Source organism: Gorilla gorilla, chromosome 15 (genome assembly GCF_029281585.2).
Source record: "Gorilla gorilla gorilla isolate KB3781 chromosome 15, NHGRI_mGorGor1-v2.1_pri, whole genome shotgun sequence".
Lineage (NCBI taxonomy): Eukaryota > Metazoa > Chordata > Mammalia > Primates > Hominidae > Gorilla > Gorilla gorilla.
The window spans coordinates 85,209,313-85,236,832 of NC_073239.2; the positions used below are offsets into that span (position 1 = coordinate 85,209,313).

At 40.2% G+C, this 27,520-nt stretch overlaps 1 protein-coding gene and 1 pseudogene across 7 annotated transcripts in view; one reads left to right on the forward strand and one right to left on the reverse strand.

Moving 5' to 3' along the window:
* Positions 1 to 27,520, forward strand: part of RAD51B (RAD51 paralog B) — a 909,884-nt gene that overhangs the window by 495,926 nt on the left and 386,438 nt on the right. The gene's annotated exons all lie outside the window — the stretch shown is intronic.
* Positions 19,971 to 20,762, reverse strand: LOC109023144 (large ribosomal subunit protein eL8-like; annotated as a pseudogene).

Below are 27,520 nucleotides of genomic sequence, written 5' to 3' on the forward strand. Positions count from 1 at the left end.
CTGTCAATTTTAAACCTAAACAAAACAATAGATAAAGCTTTGAAAATAGAATCAAGTCCAGTCATACCAAGTGAAAGGAGTCCTTTCTCATTTCTTTATCTTCTTGTACCCAGCTCTGGGGATCCAATTCTATTGGGAATGGCTCACCTAGGTCTACTGTAGCTCAGAGTTATACCTTGTAGATCACCTGGATGCTTCTGTATTCCAGCTTTAACTCAGAGGATCAGGTCAGAATGGAGGCTCCCTTTAAAATCTAAAGTGCTTAGCTTCTTTAGGGTAGCTCCACACGCTTTTTAATTCTTCTGTAAAATGTCTATCTAGCCTAGAGAAGTGGAGTCTCACTAGACATGGTTCTGAGAATAATAGCTATCATTTACTGAGTGCCTAATATGTGCCAGTGCCTTACCTGCATTACCTGCATGAGTTCATACTGCCTTCTAACAACCCTATGAGACAGATACTGTTATCTCTGTTTTACAGATGAGGAAATAAAGACCCAGAGAGGTTTGGTAACTTTCTGCAGGTCACAGAGCCATTGAAAGGCAGAAGTGGGATAAGCATTCAAATCAATCTGACTCCAAAACCCCTTCAGTAACCATTGTACTACTGCATGTGATGCCCTTAGATTCTCCACTTTTCCTCTCCCTCCCCAAGCCCCCAGTTTGGCTTGATATTGGAATCATCCCTTTCTCTCCTTGTTCTTTACTGGCTGGAATTAATAGAGTACTTTCGGTCTGAAACTGGCCTTAAAGAATCTTTGTCCATGTGTATCACACAGCAATGCAATAGACGCAGAAATCTGGGCACTAGAAGATGTTAACTTTGGATGCCTCCTGTTTTATATGCATATGATTAAACCAATGGGGAAAGAAAGCCCTGAAACTTTATTACAACATTTTTGTAGTATTAAATTTGACATATTAAAATGTGTTATCATTTTAATGTCTTTAAAGAGCCTGAGGAGACTCTCAAGCCTTAGACTGTAAATAGCTAACAGCTTTGAGATGAGCTTACATAGGAGTCAAATGATTGTTCCAAGATGGCTGTTCTAATTCTGCAGAGCTACTGTAGTATTCAGCCTACTGCCTGCCAAAGGCAAGGGGCCTTGCCCCTCTCTTCCTCCTCCCTGCTTTCCTCTTGGTTAAGAAGTAACAAAAATATACTGCCCAACACCCACTTTCTTTTAGAACCAACACATATTCCTTCTGGCTCACTCCCTCTATAAAATGATTTGTCAGCATTTTGATCTCATTAAATAAAAAGTTTTACTTGGTCAAACTGGGAAAGTTTATGAAGTTAGCCCTTCCATCCCATCATCTGCTGTGGCCACAGTTGTTAAGTGTGAAATAGCTCTATGGGTGTGGTCTACCAAGTATCCCAATAGCATTTCTTACACTGTAGGCTGTGGACCCAAAGGTCTGGAAGAGTTGTTTTCATAGGGTCACACTAGAACACTGGCTCTTTCTGGTTAAAAGCTTCCCTAGCCTTTCTCCTCCAACTCTTAACACATCTCTCATGTTTCTTTCCCCCCTGCAGAAGTATAGAAACCTCCTCTTTTCTTTTCCTCTGCACTCTCCTCATCTGTCTCCAAGTCCCCATTGTGCCACGTTTCTCCTACTTCCTGTTTCCTTTAACCACTAACTTCTCATGATTTTTAAAATCAAGCCTATCCAATTCTAAAAGGAAATTGAAACCCCGCCCCCCAAAAAAGTAAAACTAGGGGGAAAAAGCCATAGTAGGAGGTATAATGTTATGATCTTCTCTCTTAGCCCTACACATCTGTAAAAAGTAATCTTGCTCCGTACTGCCAGACTAGGGCAGCCCAGTCGCCCACTCCCCTTTTATTCTCCCTCCTCACATTCCCCTGTCCTTTTCTAACCCACCTTCCCACTTAGGGTCTAATTTAGCCAATTTATACACTCGGCAAGCTTGCAAAGGTTTTGGTTCTCTCCTTTTGGGTGTGGAATGCTGGTGCCACAGGGGCTTTCAGAAACAATTTAGTAAGTGATAGACTTGGAAGAGTTCAAAAGCAGCTCTGGGAAGACATCACTGATGAGTCTCTGCTCTTAGCATTTTGTTGCCTCTTAAAGGCTTAACAAATAGCAGCATTTGATCCATAATCTGCTCTTTCTTGGTACCCAGAGAGGCAGCACAAGGGTAGACCTTGAGCAAGTTACTTAAACTCTGAGCTTCTGTTGCCCTTTCTGTAAAAAAAATCAAAATAATCATTCTGACCTCACATTGTTGCTATGAGGATTCAGTTAGTTAATTTTTAAATTTTTTTAAATTAATGTATTTATTTTTTTGAGACAGGGTCTTGCTCTGTCATCCCTGCTGGAGTACAGTGCTGCGATCATGGCTCACTGCAGCCTCAATTTCCCAGGCCCCAGTTATCCTCCCACTTCAGCCTCCTGAGTAGCTGGGACCACACCTGGCTAATTTTTGTATTTTTGGTAGAGGTGGAGTTTCACCATGTTGCCCAGGCTGGTCTCAAACTCCTGAGCTCAGGGGATCTACCTGCCTCGGCCTCCAAAAGTGCTGGGATTACAGCCATAGCCACTGCGCCCAACACAATGACTTAATATTTATAATACACTTAGAACAGTGCTTAGCATGTAGTAAGCACTAGATTAAATAAATGTATAAAATGGAGGAAGAAATAATAATAGTGTTTTTCTTTTAATTCATGCATGAAGAACTATGTTCGACTTCTGTATGGTATCTTGAAGGGGTCCAAAATAAATCTGACTGGCAGTTTGAAGGCCTACAAGAGAGCATATTACGTAATTTCACTCAAGGATTTTGACAATTAGTCCAGCTTGATGGATCTCTTCTCACCTGTATTTTGGCCAAACTGACCAATTATTTCCCATTCCAACTGCCATCCAAATTTCCTTCCCCATCCCTTCCACATGTTTCAGTTGCTTTTACTGCCTTTACTTCATATTGACTGTCAGGATGTGTGGCCCTGTAATACTGGGTTTTTATTTAAAAAGCCTTTCTCTCATTCATAAGCTTCTTTTGAGGAGTGAGGCCTTCATTTCTGATAGTTGTGTATCATTCCCATGCCTTGTGCATAAGTGGTACTCTATCCATGTGTTTTGATTGGCTGATTTGAGCTTTTGCAGATTAGGAAATAGTTGGCCTAGAGCTAAGTGGCACCTGAGAGAATCTTCCCCTCCAGGCCTCACAGATGCACTCTGTGGAAAGGCCATTGTCTCCTTGCTTTGTGTTGGACTATTAGGAACCTAAAAGCTAGGACAGGCCTGGGTAGAGATAGCCACCTTTAAGTTAGGGGAATGTTGGGGAGTCTACTGGGATTTGACTGTGAGGTGAAAGTAGGGCTGCCTACAAGCAGAAAGCTTAAGGCATTGGCTTTGTGTAATTACCAGGAATGCTTTTAGCTAGCACCTTGAACGGTTGGTTAAAAAGGGACAGTTAGATGTTTGTTAGATGTGTGGTGTTAATAACCTTGACCAGTAGATTCGTGACTATGAGAATTTCAAAAGGCGAAGCAAGAACACACACAGAGGGAAAACATCTCTTGTTTCTAGGGGCAGCCTTCCCAGCAGCACTCAGCCCAGAGCTGTTTTTCCCCCAAGGAGAACACAGGGACAAAATAAATATGCCTTCCTGACCCAAAGACAGGAGCGCCCAGGGAGACCATGGGATCTGGGAGTGAGAGCAGATTGTAGGGAGGAAGTATCCAGGATGAGACTGGTATTAGCTACAGGCTGGACAGTTAGTCAGTGGCAGCTAGGTACTGCTGCTAGTGGCTGAGGGCAGGGTTTCTTAGAGACCTGAAGATGTGAGCATTCATTTATTTGTTCCTTCATCATTCAGCAAACCTTTACTCAGTGCTTATTATGTACTGGATACTGGGCTGAGCCCCCACTTGTGACCTCACTGGGCATTGAGTCTGAGGCCTTGGCAGCTAAGGGTGGTGTTCCTTAGGGAACTGGGAGGCCATCCAGACAGGAGGCACAGTACAAACAAGAAAGAACTGGAGGCCAGGTATGGTGTCTCAGGCCTGTAATCCTAACACTTTGAGAGGCCAAGGCAGGTGGATCACTTGAGGTCAGGAGTTCAAAACCAGCCTGATCAAAATGGTGAAACCCCATCTCTACTAGAAATAGAAAAACAGTTAGCTGGGTGTGGTGGCAGGCACCTGTAATCCCAACTACTCCGGAAGCTGAGGCAGGAGAATCACATGAACCTGGGAGGCGGAGGTTACAGTGAGCTGAGATCGTGCCACTGCACTCCAGCCTGGTTGACAGAGTGAGACTCCTGGGGAAACCCAGCCCTGCATCAGAGAAAGTGATGCACCGATGCTTCACACACAGAGAATGGAAGCGGGAGTGGAGGCATTTTTCTGGAGTTCAAGCTTCACCTTCAAGCGTGATATTCAGATTCCATGAGAGCATGCAGAAAGAGCCCAGAGGACCTGTTGAACAGGGCATACCATTGTGAGTCCTTAGAAGCTAAAAGACAGCCAAGAACAGAAGGAAAGAAGCTGAGAATAAAAGCTAAGACAGGTACCTCCAATCTCTAAAAAGTTAAACCTCTTAGAGGATCATAAATAAAGCCACACTCACAGGTGTACATGCTATAATTTATTTTATAAGTGCCTGGCATATTAATAAATGGTATGTAGTTTACTTACAGTGCTGTTTGGGTGGTTCTCAAGTAATCTCTTGTTTTACATTCTAAAGTCCACTCAGTGTTAGAATGGACCATTTGAGCCCAAGTAGATTCAACAAACCATCTATACCCAACCTGCACATCTGGGCAGGGGAGACACTTGATGAGCCATCCAGGCCTCATCTCATAGACTCTATTCATCCCCTGCTGTCATGGGCACCAAAACATTTTATAGTAAATTGCACAGTAGTTTGTCTTTCCCAATAAACTGTATGCTTCTTGAGGGTAGGTACCCTATCTCTTTATCTCTGACACCTGGCACACAGCCCAGCACATGACAAGATCAAGAACCAGGACTGGCCGGGGCTCAGTCTGCACGTGCTCTGGCTTTCAAGTGGCATCTTCTAATGATCTGAAAGACCTCTCTAGAACTTTTTTCCTTTTATGTTATGTAAATAATATACTTAAGATAGAAACTTTTGTGTTTCATGTTGTATATTAATATTGAATATAAAGTTTTTTTCTAGGGTGTGACTATTTTTTCACCTAGTTCCTTCAAATTTTCATCCCAACCATTAGTTTTTCAAAGTCTCTGGATTCCTGTTGAAGTATCCTTTTCTCTGGAGGTTTATATCACCTCCTAGGCTGCTTTTGACTTATCTACTCATGCTTTACTTCGGTAGTGCTGATGCTCTCCCCCAGTTATTCCTCACCTGTACCATGTGGTATTATTAATGCAAATGAGGCTTTACCTGCCTATCCCCTCCCCTAGCATTTATGCATTCTTCAGGGAAAACTCTGTTGTATATGTCTCTGAGTCTCCCACAGCAACTAACACAGTGCCTTACACTCCATTAGCTACTCAACGAGTATGTTTTAATAAATTCCATTAGTGGAGTGAGGTAGTTAGGAGCAGGTATGAGCTCAGGCCTTTGAGTGGGACAACCTGGGTCTAATGCTGCCTCCTTCACTAACTACTTTTATGATCTTGAGCAGTCTGCTAATCCTCCTTGTGTCCAACTTCTTAATGTTTAAAATGAGGATAATAGTAGTACCTACCTAATAAGGATTAAGTGAGTTAAGATATGTTTTTGAGGGTTAAATGCGTTAAAATATGTAAAACACTTAGCACAATGCCTGGCCTGTAGTGAGAGCTATCATTATCAACAACCACCATCATAGGTACCCATTATCAGAAGTTGGGGGTTTGGATAAAGAAAGTAAGTTTCTCTAGGTTATATTTTTGTGAAGTCTGAACTGGAATGAACTTCTTCAGATTCCTCATAGAGTACTTCATGCCCCGCCCTTTTATTGCACAGGGACTATATCTGCTTCAGTATTATGTAGAACATCTTGATTAAGAGTATTTTTTTATCTTTCGTCCTTGACTTATCTTTTGGTGTGTAGGTATATTGTTTCATCACATTCTCATTTTTTTTTTTTTTTTAACAAAGAGTTGTTCCATTTCCCCTTTTTCTGTCTACTGCTTTCTCCTTCTACGCTTAGGCCAAGAGTATATTACACTTGGAGGCATCTAGCTAGCGTGGTGCTTCCCAAACCTTTCCATGACCCAAAATAGGCTAAATACCACACCAAGGGAGACATCGATGATGTTCTATTAAGAACAGTGAAAGGGAACCCAGGCATAAATATACACTCAGTATACACAACTGTCACCACCCATAGCACTGACCCATCATATTGTACCTTAGAACTTAACACTGTAATTTATCTGGGTGTTTTTTAATGGCTCTCTACTAAGTGTCAAGCTCTGTGCTAGGTCTGGGGAATGGAAAAATGGTAAGACATGGTTCTTGCTGTTGAGGTGCTTAGTTGTAACAATTTATTTTCATCTTTTATTAAATACTAATTGAATAATGTTATTATTCTTTTTTTTTTTTTTTTTTTTTTTTTTTGAGACGGAGTTTCACTCTTGTTTCCCAGGCTGGAGTGCAATGGTGCAATCTCGGCTCACTGCAACCTTCGCCTCCCAGGTTCAAGCAATTCTCCTGTCTCAGCCTCCCGAGTAGCTGGTATTACAGGCATGTACCACCACACCCGGCTAATGTTGTATTTTTAATAGAGACGGAGTTTCTCCATGTTGGTCAGGCTGGTCTTGAACTCCTGACCTCAGGTGATCCACCTGCCTCGGCCTCCCAAAGTGCTAGGATTACAGGCATGAGCCACCAAGCCCGGCCAATGTTATTATTCTTTAAGTAAAACATGTTTCCCCAAGTAAACTTACTGTGTGTTTAGTACCATCCTGGACCCTCTTACTCACAGTGCTATTTGCCCCACTACTACCCAGTAAAAAGAAAGGGTGACACGTTGTAAGGACATGTAGGGGTTTGAGGAAAGTTGGGCTTGTGTCAATGTAATAAAAGCCAAGTAGTTCTTGTTCCAGCCCAGTCTGTATCTATGACTAGATCATGAACAGAGAACTAAAGGCTTTTGATTATAAACCTCCTTATGCCTAGGCTTGGCCCACACTCAACTCTAATAAAAATAGTAGTAAATGTTAGGAGTAGACATAAAATGAGCACAGGTTGCCACTAGAACTTTTTCTATAACCTAACTACATTTTTTTCAACCTAAAATATTACATATTGTGTCAGCCAGGATGCCATCAGGAAAGAGATGGCGCACTTTAGTATTCCGAGACTAATTACAGTGGGGCTCCATTAGTGCCCCTAGACTGAGAAGGTGAGGGAACAGGCTGGTTTCTGGAAGCAAGGAGATAGAGGGGGCTGTGTGGAAAAGACTGCCTAGCAGGATCTGAGACCTTCCATCAAGAGGCACAGCCAGTCCATAGCCCAACATCACTCTGCTCCTTCAAATCTCCTACCGGTGCACCCCAGTGGCCCAACCCAGGAGAGTCCTGTTGATGTGACACACACAGGCCAGGTCCCAGGGCAGAGAGCAGGTGAAGAATGATTGTGAGTAAATCTAGAGGGGCACACAGGAAGATATCCAGCAAACATGTTTCACACTTGATTGTAGAGGTAAGGGTGTGTATCTTAATTTTATCTGTTTTAGAAAACTAAAATTTTAATAGATTTAAAGTATTTCTGCCATAGTTCTTAAACCATCAATCTGATGATGTCAGATATTTTTCTCAGTGTCGTTAGTTTGACCTCCCGCCACATTTTTTTGGTGGGGAGGGGTGAGGGATTGTGTATAAATTTCCTCCAGAGCACACAGAGAATAAAAATGCTATTCTTCAGTTTTTTGTTTTTGTTTTTTTTTTTAACAAAGAGTTGTTCCATTTCCCCTTTTTCTGTCTACTGCTTTCTCCTTCTACGCTTAGGCCAAGAGTATATTACGCTTGGAGGCATCTAGCTAGTGTGGTGCTTCCCAAACCTTTCTCAGCCAAAGACTCCTCTGGGAATCCAACTAAATTTCCTGGTTCCCTTTTGCTTTTAATATCAATGACCATATTACCCAATGAGGTTATTTTTATTTCTTACAAATATTTTTATAATTAACTTAAGATTCAACAAGGAGCCAAAGGTAAACAGACTGTAATTATTTCAAGTTCTAACCATTATGAGTAGGTATTAATCTTCGAGAAGGTATTATTAAAAAAAAGTATATAATATTCATAAATTAAAGTCAACTTATAAGTACAAAGGAAAATCTGTGACTATAAAAGGAAAAATAAACTAGAATTTAAGGTTTAATCACTGTGCCTTAGTAAACACGATCCTGGTACATTTCAGCACAGTATTTGTGTTTCAGAATAGGATTTTGTCTTCTAGTTATTCACTAATACGTATTTATTTTACTATCATTCAGCAAGAAACCCTTTAAATCACTGTCAAAAGGTAGGTGATTTACTGGAACAGCTAACCTACCTCTGCCTAGAGCCCCATAGGCACTCACTTCCCTATGGAACCCTCTGTCCCTTCTTCCCTTCCTATATACCTCAGGTACCTTTATGCAGCCTTGTTCTATGGCCACTCTGACTGTTTTACTAAGCTGCCCTAAAGTGACTGCAAAATTTTGATCAGAACATTACTGAACCAGGACACAAAGAAATGCTCATTACAGGCTTTAAATATATGCTTTTTCTTAGATCTATGGGAACAATTTCTCTAATTCTTAGGTTTTGCTCCCTGAAATTACACAGAAAGTACTGTATCTTCTTAACCCTTTCTCCACCCCTCCTTTCATTTCAACCCAACAAACTTTTCTCCTGTGCATTGCTAGGCAGTGCTTCCATTGTCCTTAAGTGTTTAAGGTCTTGTGCTGGTAATGAGCCAGTAGTCACAAAGCTAGCCAGTGGATTTGTTTTTCAAGCCTTTAGTGATTCCATACTCCATATAATGGACTATACCATTTGTGGATTCCTTGACAGCCATGAGGAGACACTGACAGAGCTATGAATAGAAGAACCCTGTGTTCTCCCCTGTCTAGCTCCCCTGGCTTTTGGAAACAGAACTTCGATTTTTCTTCTCCATCTATGTGGTTCACATGGAACTGACCCCATCCTCCAACTCTAGAGGTTGTCTCTGAACTTGGGTCAGACCAAACGAGTTTCAGTGCTTGGTTTAGAAATGAATATGTAACCGAAGCTGAGCATGTGAGAATCCAACCATAAGAATTTGGCCGAGCCTTCTGGGGAAGAGGAGCCTCTGTAAGCTAGGGTCACTAAATTGGTACAGTGAAAGCCTGTAGCCACCACTTTGGAGAAGCCTGCCTAAGACTGCCAACACACTGCAAAGAAGAGCTAAAAGATGGAGAGAGACTGGTTCTCATCATCATTTGACCACTCAAGTTCAGCTACCTTGGTCATACAACCCGTTAAATCTACCCCCAGCCCTACCAGTTATTTTGTATATTATGTCACTTTTTATTTTTATTTGTGTATATGTTTTTTGAGACAGGGTCTTTTGCTGTTGCCCAGGCTGGAGTGCAGTGGCATGATCATAGCACACTATGACTTCACACTCCTAGGCTCAAGTGATCCTCCCACCTTAGCTTCCCAAGTAGCTAAGACAAGAGGTGTATGCCACCACATCCAGCTAATTTTTTATTTTTTGTAGAGATGGGGTCTCACTATGTTGCCCAATCTGGTCTCAAACTCCTGGCCTCAAGCCATCCTCCTGCCTTAGCCTCCCAAAGTGCTGGAATTACAGGCATGAGCTACCACACCCAGGCTTATTATGTCAGTTTGAATGTGCACTCTGTCACTTATAACCCAAACTCCTGAGTGAAATACCAGCACATCTGAGAATTCAACAACTTCTGGGATCCACAGCCCCATGGAGGCTACAAGCTACTAAAAAGATACTAATGTCAGCTTCAGCTGAGAATTCCAGAAATCTACAGAAGGTACCTTTCCTTTTCTTTGGTTCCAGAGAGCATGATAATATACATACAGAATTCTGGAAACTTGGGACCAATAATAGGGTGTATTACCAACTGTGTGTGATATCTGTAATTAAATATTGCTAAAACCCTGTAGAGGCTGGTTTTACCTTTAAAAAGATCATCTTAAATAATCTGAGGATTTTTATTTTAAATAAGTTAATGTTAAAAATATTTTTTGGGCCGGGCCCGGTGGCTCATGCCTATAATCCCAGCACGTTGGGAGGCCGAGGCAGGTGGATCACGAGGTCAGAAGATCGAGACCATCCTGGCCAACATGGTGAAACCCCGTCTCTACTAAAAGTACAAAAAAATGGGCTGGGCATGGCGCTGTGCACCTGTAGCCCCAGCTACTCGGGAGGCTGAGGCAGGAGAATGGCATGAACCCAGGAGGTGGAGTGTGCAGTGAGCCGAGATCGTGCCACAGCACTCCAGCCTGGGCGACAGAGCGAGACTCTGTCTCAAAAAAAAAAAAAAAAAAATTGATAACATGAAAATTTGAAGTAAAGAGTCAGTTATGTTAAAGAAAAAAACACTCCAAAATCTAACATGATGCTAGGCTATGTTAACAAGAGCCTGGCATTAAAAACTGAGTCACCATATTCAGCATTAATAAGATACTAGCAAAGCTCTCATTCAGCTGCCATGCCTAGGTTGTGCTTCTGCATGTTCAGAGGATGTGGAAAGCAATTGAAATGATTAAAAGCATGGAAAATCACATCTCTGAAGAGCGATGAAAGTAGGCTATTTAACTAAAAGAAAAGAAGATTGAAGGAAGAAAATAAATGGTGTTTAAGTATAGAAAGAGTTCTTATAAAGAAAAAGGTGTCCAGATGTTTCCCCCTTCCACTGAGTATATTAAGAGAAAATTGCCTTAGACATTTCATTTTTACAAAGGAAGGATTTTTTCAAGCAAATAGGATTCTTGTACTGGGTGTGACATTGGACTAGATGACCTTTAAGATTTTTCTTCACTAAGATTCTATGATTACCAGATTGAGGACGTACTTATCAAAAGAGTGTGGAACCACTTGCTGTATGTCTTAAAAGGTAAGATGAGGAAACACTGGCTGGTTTGCCTTAGGTGTCATTCTGCTCAGGAGTTACTTCCAACATTCATAACATGCCTTTGAAGAAGCAAATATTGTATATAGACAAACAGCATATCAGAAAAAAATCAAAACAAAAACAAAGGAATACTAGCATTAAAGTGATAATAAAATATAGGATTTTTATTTTCTACTCTTTCAGTATAGCCATTAGCAATTCACAATTAGTTTCTTCATTAACTAGATATGATAAGTGAGGCAAATCATGGGACAGTTTAGTATTGGTGACAGTGTGTTTGGAGGGGTAGAATTAAGTGTTCCATATGGAATCAGGAGCATTTAATGTCAGCTCTAGTATGTATCTGGCATATTTCCTACTGCAACTTAATTGGCATAATTTTGGATCCAGAGAATACAAACCAAGACTCAGAAAACTATATTTTACTTTTAAAATATAGTTTTAAAAACAATTCTAGGTTTATACATGGAAAAGCTATTCCAAAGAACAATAGCTGGCCGGGCGCGGTGGCTCACACCTGTAATCCCAGCACTTTGGAAGGCCAAGGCAGGTAGATCATGAGGTCAGGAGTTCAAGACCAGCCTGGCTAACATGGTGAAACCCCGTCTCTACTAAAAATACAAAAATTAGCTGGGCATGGTGGCGCGTGCCTATAATCCTAGCTACTCGGGAGGCTGAGGCAGGAGAATTGCTTGAACCAGGACCTGGGAGGCAGAGGTTGCAGTGAGCCAAGATCATGCCACTGCACTCCAGCCTGGGCTACAGAAGAAGACTCTGTCTCAAAAAAAAAAAAAAAAAAAAAAAAAAAAGCAATGGTGTTGGCATTATTGTGGTTTCAATGGATCTATACTTATTTAAAACTTAAAGTTTAAAAAAAAAAACAAAGTCCGTTTGTTGCTCCACATCTTTCTGTACTAGTTGGGCCATTTTGTTGAGTTCTACTATGTGGCAAGTCAGGATGTTTTGTGTAAGTACAAGCTCCTGTGACTATAGTTTTCATGCATCCACATATCTACTAGTTAGCTCCACAACTGGGTTCTGCAATTTCCTGGGCCACATCGCTGAGACAGATTCCGCATGTTCTGCACCAGCAGTCATTTCCCCTTCATGGAGCCCACATAGTCACTTAAAAGTAATTTATCCAGGAGGGTTTCCAGCTTTTTAGTGAGTCTGCTAATAACAGAGGTTGTCTGACTTCACAATCAATTATCCTGCATAGATTCAAGTGATAATTTCTGTATTTGTAGTTTTCAAGTTGCAGGGAAAAACTGGGAAGGGAGAAGAATATCAATTCTGCATACTGGTTATTGAAAGTATTGGGGGAGTTTGCTGAATATGGTGATTTTGATGGAAAGGAATCTTAACAATACCCCATTCATTTGCATTTTCCAATTGAATTATGCAAGAAAAATTAACTTAGAAAACCAAGCAAGCAAGCAAACAAAAAGCCCCAAACAACAGCAGCAAAACCCGACTTCCAAAAAGAGTTCACATTATAGGCTTACTTTTAAAAACTGATCTAGAAACAAGAAGCTGGTTTCTAAGTTTATTTCCACACTTGCCCTCTGAACCCTGTCTTGTTGAAAGATTCAGGATATCAGATTCTCTCCCATAATTTCCTTTCAACAGAACTTACTGTATTACCCACCCATCCCCCAAATATAAATGGCTAAAACAGCTGGCTCTTTCACTCTTGGTATATACACACAAACACAAATGAGATACACACACACACATATGTATATTATACATCTCTGCATATATAAACACATACTTTGGTCATTTATTTTTTTAACAGAATAAAGGTAATTAATCAAAATACAATTCATTTTAACAGTTGAGGCTTGACAGAGATCATTATTTCAAGAAAAGCCAAGGAGAATAAGCTCCCTTTCATAGTATTGTTTTCTTTCTAAACCTCTATAGGGTGCATGGTTCTTAACTACTGAGAAAGTTTGGGACAGCACCATGGAGCAGCCTCCTGGCCTACATGTTAAAAGATCTAAATTCTCTTGGGGAAGGAGTTTATAACTATGTATTCACTCACCCCACAGAAGAGAAGATTTTGCATCTGTTTTATTTCTAATTCTAGGCTGTCTCTAGTTAGCCATAGGGCAAAAAGACCAAAACTATTTCCCCCTCTTTCCCTGAAGAAAAAAACTGAAGTGCAGAGAGAGAAATAAAGATAAATATGTTTTTCTTATTCCAGTTCAATTTAGTTTCATTTGCTCTTTTCTTTAATATTTTGTGAGCTGAGAAGAAACATCTTTAAATCATCTCATCTATGTGAAACCTGTTTTTAGAGAGTCCAGACTTTTTTTCCTTCGTTCTGTGATTCCATCAGTGATGCTGAAATGACTGATTTATAATTCTCCTTCCTACTGACTGGGAAATAGAGGTGTATCATAGCGGAGGGACCAGGAAAATGGATAGGTAGATGAAAGAGAACCAGAGGACCCTGTCCACAACCCACCCACCCAGCTGGGGACTGTTAGCTGGTCCCTGAATAGAATGCTCTCACCCTTTCTGCCTCTGCATATACTGCTCTGCTACAGAGCCACTCAGCAGAGTGGTGTCCCCTTGACCCAGTTGGGGCCATCCCGGGACTCCTGTAACCTAGGACCTTCTAGCCTTAATCATATCATCATATGTAAAGAATGCCTACAAATCAATAAAAAAAAATAGAAAAATAGACGAGGGATATAAACTGGTGATTTTTAGAAGAAACCTGGGCATTCAACTTTACAAGTCATTAAGGAAATAAAAATTAATACAAAAATGAGATCCCACTCTTGCCATCAGTTTGGCAAAACAAAACGAAAACCCTAAATGTTGGTGAGCATATAAGAAAACAGGAACTCAAACTGCTAATGGAAGAGGAAACTGGTAAAGCCACTTTGAAGAACTATCTGTCAGCCTCTAGTCTGATGTGAACAGGCATAAGCACTGCAGCCCAGCAGCTACACTTCTAGCTGTGAGCCTTAGAAATACCTTTGCTTCACAGGTAAAATTATGTACAACAAAGGCTATATTTATTTTTATGTTTTAAAAAGGCCAGAAGGATGAACACCAATTTTTTCTTTTTAAAATTAATAGATAACATTGTATGTTATAATCATATACAACATGATGTTTTAAAGTACACATACATTGTAGAATGGTTAAATCTAGCTAATTAAACAAATGTATTGCTCACATAGTTACCATTTTGTGGTAAGAGCATATAACATCCACTCTCTACATTTTTCAAGAATGTAATATATTTTTAACCATAGACACCTTGCTCTATCATAGGTGTCTTGAAATTTATTCCTCCTGTCTCATTGCAATTGTGTATCCTTTGACCAACATCTTCCCATCCCCCTCTCCACCACACCCCAGCCTCTGGTAACCACCATTCTACTGTCTACTTCTATATAATCAACTTTTTTGGATTCCACAAAGAAGTGAAATCATGTGGTATTTTGTTTTCTGTGCCTGGCTTATTTCATTTAACATAATGTCTTCCAGGTTCATCCATATTGTCACAAATGGTGGAATCTCATTCTTTCTTATGGCTGAATAGTAGAGTCAACCCTAGAAAAATGCAGGGATGAGGGGTGCTAACCCTCACACAGTCAGAAGTCCACAAATACCTTTTGGCTTCTCCAAAACTTTATTAGCCTACTGTTGATTGGAAGCCTTACTGATAACATAAACAGTCAACACATACTTTGTATATTATATATAATATATACTGTATTCTTACAGTAAGTAAGCTAGAGAAAAGAAAATGTTATTAAGAAAATCATAAGGAAGAGAAAACATATTTACCATTCATTAAATGAAAGTGGATCTTTGTAAAATTCTTCACCCATATCGTCTACACATTGAGTAGGCTGAAGAACAGGAGGAGCTGGTCTTGCTGTCTCAGAGGTGGCAGAGGTAGAAGAGGTGGAGGAGTGTAGTGGGAGGTAGGAGAGACAGGTTGGAGTAACTTTATTGAAAAAATCCATATGTAAGTGGACCTTGCAGTTCAAATCTGTGTTGTTCAAGCCTCAGCTGTGTTCCATTATGCATATAGGCCACATTTTTTTTATCCATTCATCTGTTGATGGACCTTTAAGTTGATTCCATATCTTGGCCATTGTGAATAGTGCTTCCATAACATGGTAGCACAGATAACCTCTCCAAATTCTTGATTAGTGGTTGTCACTGGAGGAAGAAATGTGATTGGCATACTTTACTTGATATATCAAGTGATATATATGATAGATATATCATATTTTATGATATATATGATAGATCACATTTTATGATACATATGATAGATCACATTTTATGATACATATGATAGATCACATTTTATGATACATATGATAGATCACATTTTATGATACATATGATAGATCACATTTTATGATACATATGATAGATCACATTTTATGATACATATGATAGATCACATTTTATGATACATATGATAGATCACATTTTATGATACATATGATAGATCACATTTTATGATACATATGATAGATCACATTTTATGATACATATGATAGATCACATTTTATGATACATATGATAGATCACATTTTATGATCTATATGATAGATCACATTTTATGATCTATATGATAGATCACATTTTATGATCTATATGATAGATCACATTTTATGATCTATATGATAGATCACATTTTATGATCTATATGATAGATCACATTTTATGATCTATATGATAGATCACATTTTATGATCTATATGATAGATCACATTTTATGATCTATATGATAGATCACATTTTATGATCTATATGATAGATCACATTTTATGATCTATATGATAGATCACATTTTATGATCTATATGATAGATCACATTTTATGATCTATATGATAGATCACATTTTATGATCTATATGATAGATCACATTTTATGATCTATATGATAGATATATTTTATGATCTATATGATAGATATATTTTATGATATATATGATAGATATATTTTATGATATATATGATAGATATATCATATTTTATGATATATATGATAGATATATATTTTATGATATGATATTTTATGATATATATGATAGATATCATATATTTTATGATATATATACACACATATATATGTATTTTTTTATATATATATAAAAAAACAAACAAGAACTGAAGAAAATATAGAAAATATGTTGGCCAGGCGCAGTGGCTCATGCCTGTAATCTCAGCACTTTGTGGGGCCGAGGCAGGCAGATCACTTGAGATCAGGAGTTTGAGACCAGCCTGGCCAACATAGTCAAACCACATCTCTACTAAAAATACAAAAATTAGCTGGGCATGGTGGCGGGTGCTTGTAATTCCAGCTACTCTGGAAGCTGAAGCAGGAGTATCGCTTGAATCCAGGAGGCGGAGGTTGTAGTGAGCCGAGATTGCACCACTGCACTCCAGCCTGGGCGACAGAGTGAGACCCTGTGTCAAAAAAAAAAAAAAAAGAAAAAAGAAACAGAAAATATGTTATATTTTTCTCTGTACTTTTCTGCATTTACATTTTTCTCAAAATTAAAAAAGCAGATAGCCACCCTTTCAGTTGATTAGTACAATCAGCATGCTTTAGTCTCTTAGTAATTTTCTGATTTGCATCTTTGCAGTCCCTAAACAGGCTTTCCTCTATGATACTAACAGGTTTCACTGCAACCAGCTCACCTTCCTGGATCTGGTTTTAAGCTTGGTAACGGCAGTGCTGATAAGGTCTGACAATGTGGGGAGTGGTAGAAGAGGCTTGGAATCTTTTACTGTTTTTCGTAGCATTTCAGAGAGTTGGAAAATAGCTTCAGGGATCATCTAATAGAATTTATTTATTTAAATGAAGAAATTGTAGCCTTGAGAGCCTTGTTCAGATGCACCTGGCTAATTAAAGGTAGAGTTAGAATCTGTAACTACTGATTTTCTAGTAACAAGAGCAGAAAGTTCTACAGAGCCTTCCCCATGGACAGTCAGGCACCCACCATGGGTTTGGTATTTTGGAAATAGCCATTAGGTTAGCAATACTTTAAGGGACTAGAAGGAGAGGTTAAAAGTCTCTGTGGTCACTACATTCAAGAAGCGGTATAGCATAAAGGCTGAGAGAAGGTTTATCAGAAGCCATACTTGCATTGGTGTATATCTTGGCTCTGCCACTTCCAGCTGTTTTATCTTGGATAAGTTACTTAACCTGTCTGTGCCACAGTTTCTTTAATTGTAAAAGTAACAATAATAATAGTACCTATTTCAGAGGTTATTCTGAGAGTTAAAAGAGTTAATAATATGTGAGAATGATGTCTGATATATAATGTATTCAACAAATGTTAGCTATTATTATATCATTTGGAGAACAAGCTATTGAGGAAACTGAATGTTTAATTATGGTTCTGCCATCTTTTGCTTTAAACCGCTTATCTCTCAAAACTGTCCTATCTTCCTTTGTATTTAACTTGGATGAGTCTTGGTTTTACAATAAAGAAAGCAGAATTCAAAAAGATAAGATCATTTACTTGCCTAGAATGATGTCATAAATGTGTGGTAATGATTATAGTTCCTTTTCATTATATTTCACTCAACACTTATTCATCCCTATTGGTATACATGGGGGCTACCCATGGGAGATGTGAAGCAATCTAGTTGACGAAAGAAATAAAGGACTGAGTCCCTGGGGGTGTTACTGTCCAATACATAGATTGCTATTTTGATGCACTCCGATCAATTACAAGCAAATTCTTCAAGTTTTTAAACAAATTCCTACATTTTGACAAAAGTGCTTTGAACCTTAATATAAAATGATGATAGAATTCTACTTGCCACCAATGCATCTATTAAACAGTGTAGGTTTCTAGGACCCAAATCAGATTTTCTTTCTTTGTATCAGTTTCTTGAAACTAATGCTATAATCCTGATGTGGCTTTTAGACACCAACCCATTCAATGGTGGAGAATTCATTCCCAGGGTTTGAAAGAGAGCTAACCATTTCTTTGTTTGTCCCCAATGCTTTTAACCAAATAATGTAGTTCTTAAAAGATGCATTTATATAAGGTAGAATACTCTACATTTCCTTTTTTATGGTTGTTTAAAAATGTTTTTAACAAACATTACAGTAATTTTTCTCATCTACCTCAGAAAAGTTCCATGTTCTAACTGAGATGAATTCCTTTGTCAAACTAGTAAGAGGGTGATTTCATTTGTAGTTTACTTACTAATTTATTCCATAATTTGAGTGTTAATCTTGCTGTCAGATGAATACAATCAACTTTTGGACTCAGTTTCTTCCTGTGCAGGGGAGAATTTCTATGTACCAAATTCCCACATAATTGCCTCTTTTGCACACACCCACATCTTATTTTTGTTGGTGCCTATCCTAGCCCATCGCAACCTGTAATTGTCCAGCTAAATAATTTTTAAAAAAGATTTGATGCTTTCAGGTACCAAAATGATTCAGATTTAAAGCTGCAGTGGATAGTTTATTGATACATGAATTAAACCTGAAATACCCCCTCAGAACCTTAAATCTCTTTTCAGGACAGATGTCTAAAGTTGACCACAGTTTTTCTGTGTGAAAGTAGATGCTAAAATCAGCCATTGTAGCATGCAGCTTTGTGGAAGTGGCTGTACTCTTGCATCCTGTGGTTCTTTCTTCCCTATTGGCATGGTTATTTTGATCTGAAATGTCCTTTTTCCTTTGCTGTCTAGCTTTCTGCTGTCTACCTATTGCCATTCCATGGGCCATAATTCTCAGGTGGAGGTTTTTAAAATTTTCCCTTGCCTAGGCTATATCCCAGACCAGCTGAATCAGAATCCCTGGGGACAGAGCAGGGGTATTTGTGTTTTTAAAACCTCTTCAGGACATTCTGATGCTCAGCCTGAATTAAGAACCATTTGCTTATTGCCTAGGTTAGAAATTTTTATTTGTTTTGTTTTGTTTTGTTTGACAGATCTCACTCTGTCCCCCAGGCTGGAGTGCAGTGACATGATCACAGCTCACTGCAGCCTCGACCTCCTTGGCTCAGGCAATCTTCCCACCTCAGCCTCCTTAGTAGCTGGGACTACAGGCATGTGCCACCACACTCAGCAAATTTTTTAGTTATTGTGTTTTGTTTTGTTTTTTTAAGAGATGGGGTCTCACTATATTGCCCAGGCTGGTCTTGAACTCCTGGGTTCAAGCAATCCTCCTGCCTCACACTCCGAAGGTGCTGGGATTATAGTCATGAGCCACCGTGCCAGGCCCAAAAATCTTTTATTTGTAAATAACTGAAACCCACTCAAACTATCATAACAGCAACAAAACAATTTGTCATAAGGAATCAGGAGACTCTCACAGAACCCAACAGCATGAAATACAACTGGACTTCATAAGAGACCAGAGCCTGGAGCAGGAGCATTTACAAGGACCCAGGCAACTAGTCCCTTTTGCCCAGGTGTAGCTCTCTGTCTGCCTGGCTCCCTTCAGGGGCTCGTGGATTCAGATCTCTGCTTCTCTCTATACATCTGCTTTCTTTCTTTTATCTTTCTCAGCTAGCCACTTTCGCTGCTTGGTGAGCACATGGCCAAACATGGTGCATCCTCATTACCCACATTTGTACGTCGTTAGTTCGACTTCCTAGCCTAGGGAGACTAGCATCAATGAATCTGAATTCCTGAGAGAGGATCTGATCAGTCTGGCACAGGTGATATGTCTGCCCTTAATCCAACCAGACAACATGGCTTAAACATGGCTGCCAAGGGCCCACCCATGTGTAGGTTAAGATTGGAGGCTATTTAGCTATCTCAAAGTGTATCTTTATGCTTGCCATATTTTTTTCTTTTTTGAAGGAAATTTTGTATTATTTTAATTATTTTTATGGACAGAAAACTCAACAGTGTACATTTAACCCAGTTCAGTGGCAAAGTTCTTTAACCTTTGCCTTTTCGAGCTTGATAATGTGAGCTACAGACTTGAGACCCAGGACATTGCCTCCCCAGTGACGGTGGATCTCATCGTATCTGTCGTAGTTGGTCCTGCTAGCTTCCACCAGCTTAGCCAAAGCTTCTTTTTCTTCCGAGTTAACCTTTGTGAAGGAAACAGTGGTGCAGGTCTTCCTGTGGACTAGATGTCCCAGTCTTGCCTTCCCCTTGATAATGCAGTAAGGGACCCCCTTTTTACAACACTGGGCAGGCAGGCAGAAGACAGCCAGCTTGATGGGATCGACATCGTGTGCAGTCATCACCAGCTGAGCTTTCTTGTTCTCCACCAAGGTGGTGACCATGTTAACTTCTGCTCGAAGGACAGGTGGTCTCTTAGTGGGGATGTCCCCTTTGCTGGTAGCTTTCTTCTTGGCCTGGGCCAACAGCCTCTGCTTCTTCTCTTGCTTTGTCTCTGGCCTGTACTTGTGGGCCAGCTTAAGCAGCTGAGTAGCTGTTTGGTGGTCCAGGACCTGGGTGAACTGGTTAATGGCAGGAGGCACTTACATCCACTTACAGAGGATGGCTTTCTGCCGCTGCAACCTGATATAGTGGGGCCATTTCACAAAGCGGGTGAGGTCTCTTTGGGGCTGGATATCCTGTCCAATGCCAAAATTCTTAAGCCTTTTCTCAAACAGGGGATTCACCACTTCCTTGGCCTCCTGCTTCTTTATGACAGCAGGAGCTGGAGCCATTTTCTTCTCCTTGGCTTTCTTTCCTTTCAGCATCTTGGGTGGCGGGAGGAGAGACTTATGGTTGCCATATTTTTCATCTAGCATTATACCAAATAACTTTGTTTCTAATTTCAGTTTTATCGATGATATTTTCACCTTTAAAGAAGGTGAAAAGCAACAATTTTCATATATCAGGGGTGATTTAACCTTACAGATGCCACTAAGATGAACATTGAATGTACTGTTCTCTCTCTAAGCCTAGTTCTTCCTCTTATAAATATGGATCAGTCTAAATGTTGAGAAAATTAGAGAATTGGGAAATCTGCCTCTCCTAAGTAGTAAAAGTTGAAAAGTAGTACAGTAAGATAGCAATCTAATAGCACAGTCATTTTCTACAATGTATACAATTTTAATCATCACAATAAAGAATGTTTAAAGAAATTGAGGTAGTTTAATCATAGGCAGTGCTGAGATGTGACCATATAATGATCTTTTAGAGAGAAGGCTGCTACTTTTTCTTTGTCTACACAAGGGTTAAAAAAAGAAGAAATGTTTTTAGGAGGAATGTAACATAGTGCCTGGCACATGGTTAGTATTCAATAGTATTTTACTAATAGTGTTTACTTAGAAATATTTATCAGAAATAACTTCAAGGTGTCTTTGGACCGATACGAGTTACCAAGGAAAGTAAATACATTTTTCCTTCTTCCTTTTTTTACCATTAAAGGAAACCAAAATACTTCACCCTCAAATATACTTCTTTGACATATTTGAGATGGCTATTCAGAGAACCTGCAGACAGGAATAGCCCTGTAAAACTACCTTTTGTGGGGGAGATTTACATCTGTAGAGAAAATCTACATTGCTGAAATAAACAGCCAGCCTTTCTGTGCTGTGACTTGTCTGGATCTAGGACAGATGGGCTCCTGGGAGAGAGAGACTGAGAGTTTGACACCTCTGGGGATCTAACAGAAACTTACTCTTTTGGAGGGCTGCTACCTGTGAGGTTTCATCTGCATTACAAGACTGCCTTTGCTAGCCATGCTTTTCTTCTCTTCCACCCATAGCTGGTCTTGCCAGACTCTAAGCCTCTATTCCTTCTGTAACCTCAGGATGAAAACTTCAACTATCTGACTCTTTCTTTGAGTTTTTCTTATTTTTTATAACTCCTGTGCACATGCGTGCATATTATTAGTTTTGTATGCCTTTTCTCCTATTAACCTGCCTTTTTTCGGTTGATTTTCAGTAAACACTCAAGAGGTTGAAGGGGAGGTTTTCCCTAGGCTCCTATACCATCTTGCATATTTGGGATATCCCAAGACATCCATGACGCTTGGCTCTCTAGGACATTGAAATCTGGTTAGGGAAGTAAAATATGAAAGCAATGGAGAACAGTCTGCCTTTGGCACTCAGAGATCTCTACATGTTTTCACTTGTCCCATTTCATCCTTATAGGTTAAGAAGCAGGGAAATAGAGTTCATTACAATTTCAAATTATAATTTTGCTGATATTTTCCCCTTCAGGGAAGGTGAGAAGCAAGAATTTTCACATATCAAAGGTGATTTTACCTTGAAGATGCCACTAAGATGAGCTGGGCAGAGAGAATGTTAAGGCAAAGCACAATGTTAGTGACTAAATTCGAACTGGAAATGAATTTAATCTCTTTAAAGAACAAGAATCAAGGTAACTGTATTTCAGTAATGTGTAATGCAAAAAATGCATGATGAATAAAATACATCATGGAAATATGAAGGGTTGAGTTATATGCAAGTATATTATAGGAAAAATTAGTTGATCTGATACTGTATCAGAGTAGCTTCATCATTAAATGACACTGTCATTTATGGAATCATTGGCAATTCCTAGAACATCTATTATGGCACTAAAGTGGTCAGGGTTTTCATAAAGTTTTGTGGAAGTCTGAACCTTATTTTCTTAGGTCAAAGACATGGTAGAAGCAATTTATAAGTAATGTTTTATTAATAAAGTGATTTCTAAGTTTATGATAAATACAAGTGACAGATCCAGTGGAATTTATTGGCTAATGTAATTGCGAAGGCTAAGAAGTGGATCTAATGGGTTTCCAACAGTGTCATCATCGTTTCTGCTGTAATTCCATCTCTCTGCTCTGCTTTCCTCCTGTTGGTTTCATTTGCAGCAGGTTTTGCCATATGGGAGGAGCAATGCAGCAGTCTCTGGTCCGTATCACTTAGGATCTCATAAGGCATAAGGTCCTTTTTCTCTCCAACTTTGTCAGTACGTTCAAAAAGAGTCCTATTGGCCCATTAGATCTTTTGTCTACCCCAGTGGCAGGAAGACAGGGCCCCAGAGGTAGGGCTGGAGCAGTTCTCCAAAGGAAAGGAAGGTTTCAGTTATTAGAAAAGGGGTAGAAAGAATATATGTCCACCAATATATCACACAACAGCATATAGTGCACTTTCACATCCTGTGGCAAACAAAAATCTTTCACTAATGGAAAGGAAATGATGGCTTGACATATTGTGTATAGTGTAAGAAAAAAAAATCCAGATGCTTTTTTCATATTCACTCTAATTCCCTAGGTTACAACTAATTAGTACTTCCTGTTTGCTCCCCATATAATTTGCTTACTCCTTGACTCTATCACGTGTTTATCTTCCTTCTAGAGGCCTATCTTACAGAAATAGGATGTGAGCACTTGAAGACAGAACTTTGTCTTTTATCTCTTTATTTCCAGTGCCTAGTCCAATCCTTGGAACACAGAAGCCACTTGATGCTTACTGAGTGGAATTAAATTCTATCCTATCTACTGCTTATGTTAGGAAAGAAAAAAAAATTTACTAGTCAAGGGCTTTAGGGGGAAAGTCTTTGTTCTCTAGAAGGAAGGATTTTCCCTAAGTCACTCTTGGCCTTTCTGCTTCTTCAGTGTTCCTCCTTAGGGAAAGTGGAATGGCTTATCTAACTGGTGAGTCTGAGATAAGGAAGCACTTCTCACATTCAGATATTGTCCTCCACCAGCCATAGAGGGACGGGACGGGGGGCACTGCCTAACCCAGTTTTGGGGAAGCTCACTGTTGCTATGTACCCATGCCTTCTCTCTCTCTCTTTCTCTCTCTCTCCCTCTCTCTCTCTGTCTCTCTCTTTCTAATGAAGAGTTTAGCTTTGGAGTTAATGAGCAAAAGATTTCCTTACCATAAAGTGAAGCCCATCAAGTGAAAGCAAGTAGAAAGGCACAGAAAGGTTTATCCTTGTCACCATGTGGAAGGACACTTAGGGGAGCAGATCATTTGGTAACTGTTGGTACTTGTGGCCTCTACATCTTGTAAATTCATACATGTCCACGTTTGACCTAATTATATTTGTAGACTTTTTTGAAATTTTCAGTTTTAGGTGAATACCAATGAGCACCCAGAGTTTTCTGTCTTTGTTGTCCTCTGGATGTTGGTCCCAAATCCACTCAGGCAACAAATCTTGGAGTTACCTGCTCCTTATCTTTAAAGTATATGTAGCCCTTGGTCTCCATTTCCGCTGCCTTTTTTTTTTTGCTTTTTTTTAATTTAAAATTGACAAATACAGTTGTATGTATTTATGGGCACAATGTAATGTTATAATTAATAAATATAATATGGGATAATTAAATCAAACTAATTAAGATATCCATCGCTCCAAATACTTACCAGTTTTGTGGTAAGCACATTTGAAATTTACTCTCTTAACAATTTTCAAATGTACAGTACATAATTATTCACTATACTCACCACACAATTTGAGCTCCTTATATATTTTGGATATTAAACCCTAATCAGATGTATGCCTTGAAAATATTTTCTCTCACTCCAAAGGTTGTCGCTTCATGCAGTTGTTTTCCTTGTGGTACAGGGGCTTTTTATTTTGATATAATCCCATTTTTCTATTTTTGCTTTTGTTGCATGAACTTTTAGGGTCAGGTCTAAAATATCATTGCCCAGAATAATGTTGTGTAATTTTCCCCCTATCTCTTTTGACAGCCTACAGTCAGATATATGAGCAAAGAAATGATTTAAAGTTGGAACTTACATTTAAAAGGGAAGCAGAGTGTAAAATTTTGGATAATTTGCAGCCTGGCTATGTGGCCAGAGAAATAAAAAGCATTTTTAGGAGAGGAATACAAGCAGGCTGAGGAACAACCACTTGCTTAGAAAGATTAGCGTGACTAAAAGGGAGCCAAGTGCTAATTTCCAAGACAATGGGGAAAAGGCATATCAGAGATCTTGGAGACAGACTCTGCTATCAGACCCAGAGCATTATGAGGAAATAATGGTTTCAGGGACCAGGCCTGGGCCGTTGCCCTGCTCAGGCTTGAGACACTGCTGTCTGCATGTGGGCTGCTTCAGCTCCATCTCCAGCTCCAGCTCAAAGGGCCCCAAGTACAGCTTGGGCTGCTGGCTCTGGAGGGCACAAGCTGTAAGCTTTAGTGGCTTCCATGTGGTATTAAGCCTGCAGGTGCACAGAGTGCAAAAGTGAAGGAAACTTCGCAGATTCCCCTAGATTTCAGAGAATGTATTGGAAATCCTGGGTGCCCAGGCAGTGGCCTGCTGCAGAGGTGGAGCCCTTACAGAGAACCTCTACTAGAGCAGTGTGGAGAGGAAATGTGGAGTTGAAGCCCCCCACATAGAGTCCTCACCAGGGCACTGCCTTGTGGAGTGATGGGAAGAGGGCCACCACCCTCCACGTCCCAGAATGGTAGAGCCATGGGCAGCTTGTATCCTGAGCTTGAAAAAGCTGCAGACACTCAACTCCAACCCATGAGAGCAGTCATGGGGTCTGCAACCTGCAAAGCCACAGGGACAGCGCTGCCCATGCACCAGTGTGCCCTGGATGTGGGACATGGAGTCAAAGATGATTATTCTGGAGCTTTAAGATTTAATGACTGCCGCCGAGCGCAGTGGCTCACGCCTGTAGTCCCAGCACTTTGGGAGGCCGAGGTGGGTGGATCACGAGGTCAGGAGATCAAGACCATCCTGGCTAACACAGTGAAACCCCGTCTCTACTAAAAGTACAAAAAATTAGCAGGGCGTGGTGGTGGGCGCCTGTAGTCCCAGCTACTCAGGAAGCTGAGGCAGGAGAATGGCGTGAACCTGGGAGGCGGAGCTTGCAGTGAGCAAAGATCACGCCACTGCACTCCAGCCTGGGCCACAGAGCGAGACTCCGTCTCAAAAATAAATAAATAAATAGCCTGGGTGCGGTGGCTCACGCCTGTAATCCCAGCACTTTAGGAGGCCAAGGCAGGCAGATCACGAGGTCAGGAGTTCGAGACCAGTCTGGCCAACATGATGAAACCCAGTCTCTACTAAAAATACAAAAAACTAGCCAGGCATGGTGGCGGGTGCCTGTAGTCCCAGCTACTCGGGAGGCTGAGGTAGGAGAATGGCGTGAACCCAGGAGGCGGAGCTTGCAGTGAGCCGAGATCGCGCAACTGCACTCCAGCCTGGGCAACAGTGCAAGACTCAATCTCAAAAAAAAAAAAAAACATTTAATGACTGCCCTTCTGGGTTTCAGACCTGCATGGGAACTGTAGCCCCTCTCTTTTGGCCAGTTTTTCCCTTTGGAATGGGAATATTTACCCAATGCCCATATTACCATTGTATCTCAGAAATAAATAACTTGTTTTTGATCTTACAGGCTCATAGGTGGAAGGAACTCATCTCCAGATGAAACTTTGGACTTTAGACTTGGGACTTTTGATTGAGTTGGAATTGGAACAAATTAAGACTTGGGAGAACTATTGAGAAAGGATGATTATATTTTGCAATGTGAGAAGGACATGAGATTTGGGGAACTAGAGGCATAATGATACAGTTTAGATATTTGTCCCCTCCAAATCTCATGTTAAAATCCACATTGTTGGAGATAGGGCTTGGTGGAAGGTGTTCTGATTATGGGGGCAGATCCTTCATGAATGGCTTAGTCCATCCGTTTGGTGATGAATGAGTTCTTGCTCTGGTGGTTAACATGAAATGTGGTTATTTAAAGAGTGTGGCACCTCCCCCCACTCTTGTTCCTACTCTCAACTTGTGACATGCTAGCTTCCCTTCACCTGCCACCATGACTATAAGCTTCCTGAGGCCTTACCAGAAGCTGAGCAGATGCCAGCACCATGATTTCTGTAGAGCCTGCAGAGCTGTGAGCCAATTAAGCTCAGCGTCAGGTGTTTCTTTTTTTTTTTTTTTTTGAGACAGAGTATTGCTCTGTTGCCCAGGCTGGAGTGCCTGGAGGCATGATCTCGGCTCACTGCAACCTCCACCTCCTGGGTTCAAGAGCGACTCTCATGCTTCAGCCACCCAAGGAGCTGGGATTACAGGAGTGTGCTACCACGCCCAGCTAATTTTTGTATTTTAGTGGAGATGGGGTTTCACCATGTTGGCCAGGCTGGCCTCGAACTCCTGACCTCAAGTGATTCACCCACCTTGGCCTCCAAAAGTGCATGAGGCGTGAGCCACTGCGCCTGGGCAGTTATTTGTTTATAGTGATGCAAGAACAGACTAACACAAATGGGTTTAGAATTCAGTTGTGGAAAAGGTGTATAATTGAATAGTCCCCTCAAACCTCACAGAAGAATTTCAGAAAGATCTTATATTTGTTTTTGAATGCGTGCAGAGAATAGATTAAAATATAAATATCTTGATGTTTTTTATATTACATATTTATATCCCATCTTTTTCCAAAACAGATTTAAAGTGGTTTCATCTTTAACATGGTAATCTAACCCATGACATTCAAAAGCCACAAGGACAGAAAAAGAATTTTCTAAGACTGCCTGAAGCGCAACTTCATTTGATATGATTTCCTAGCC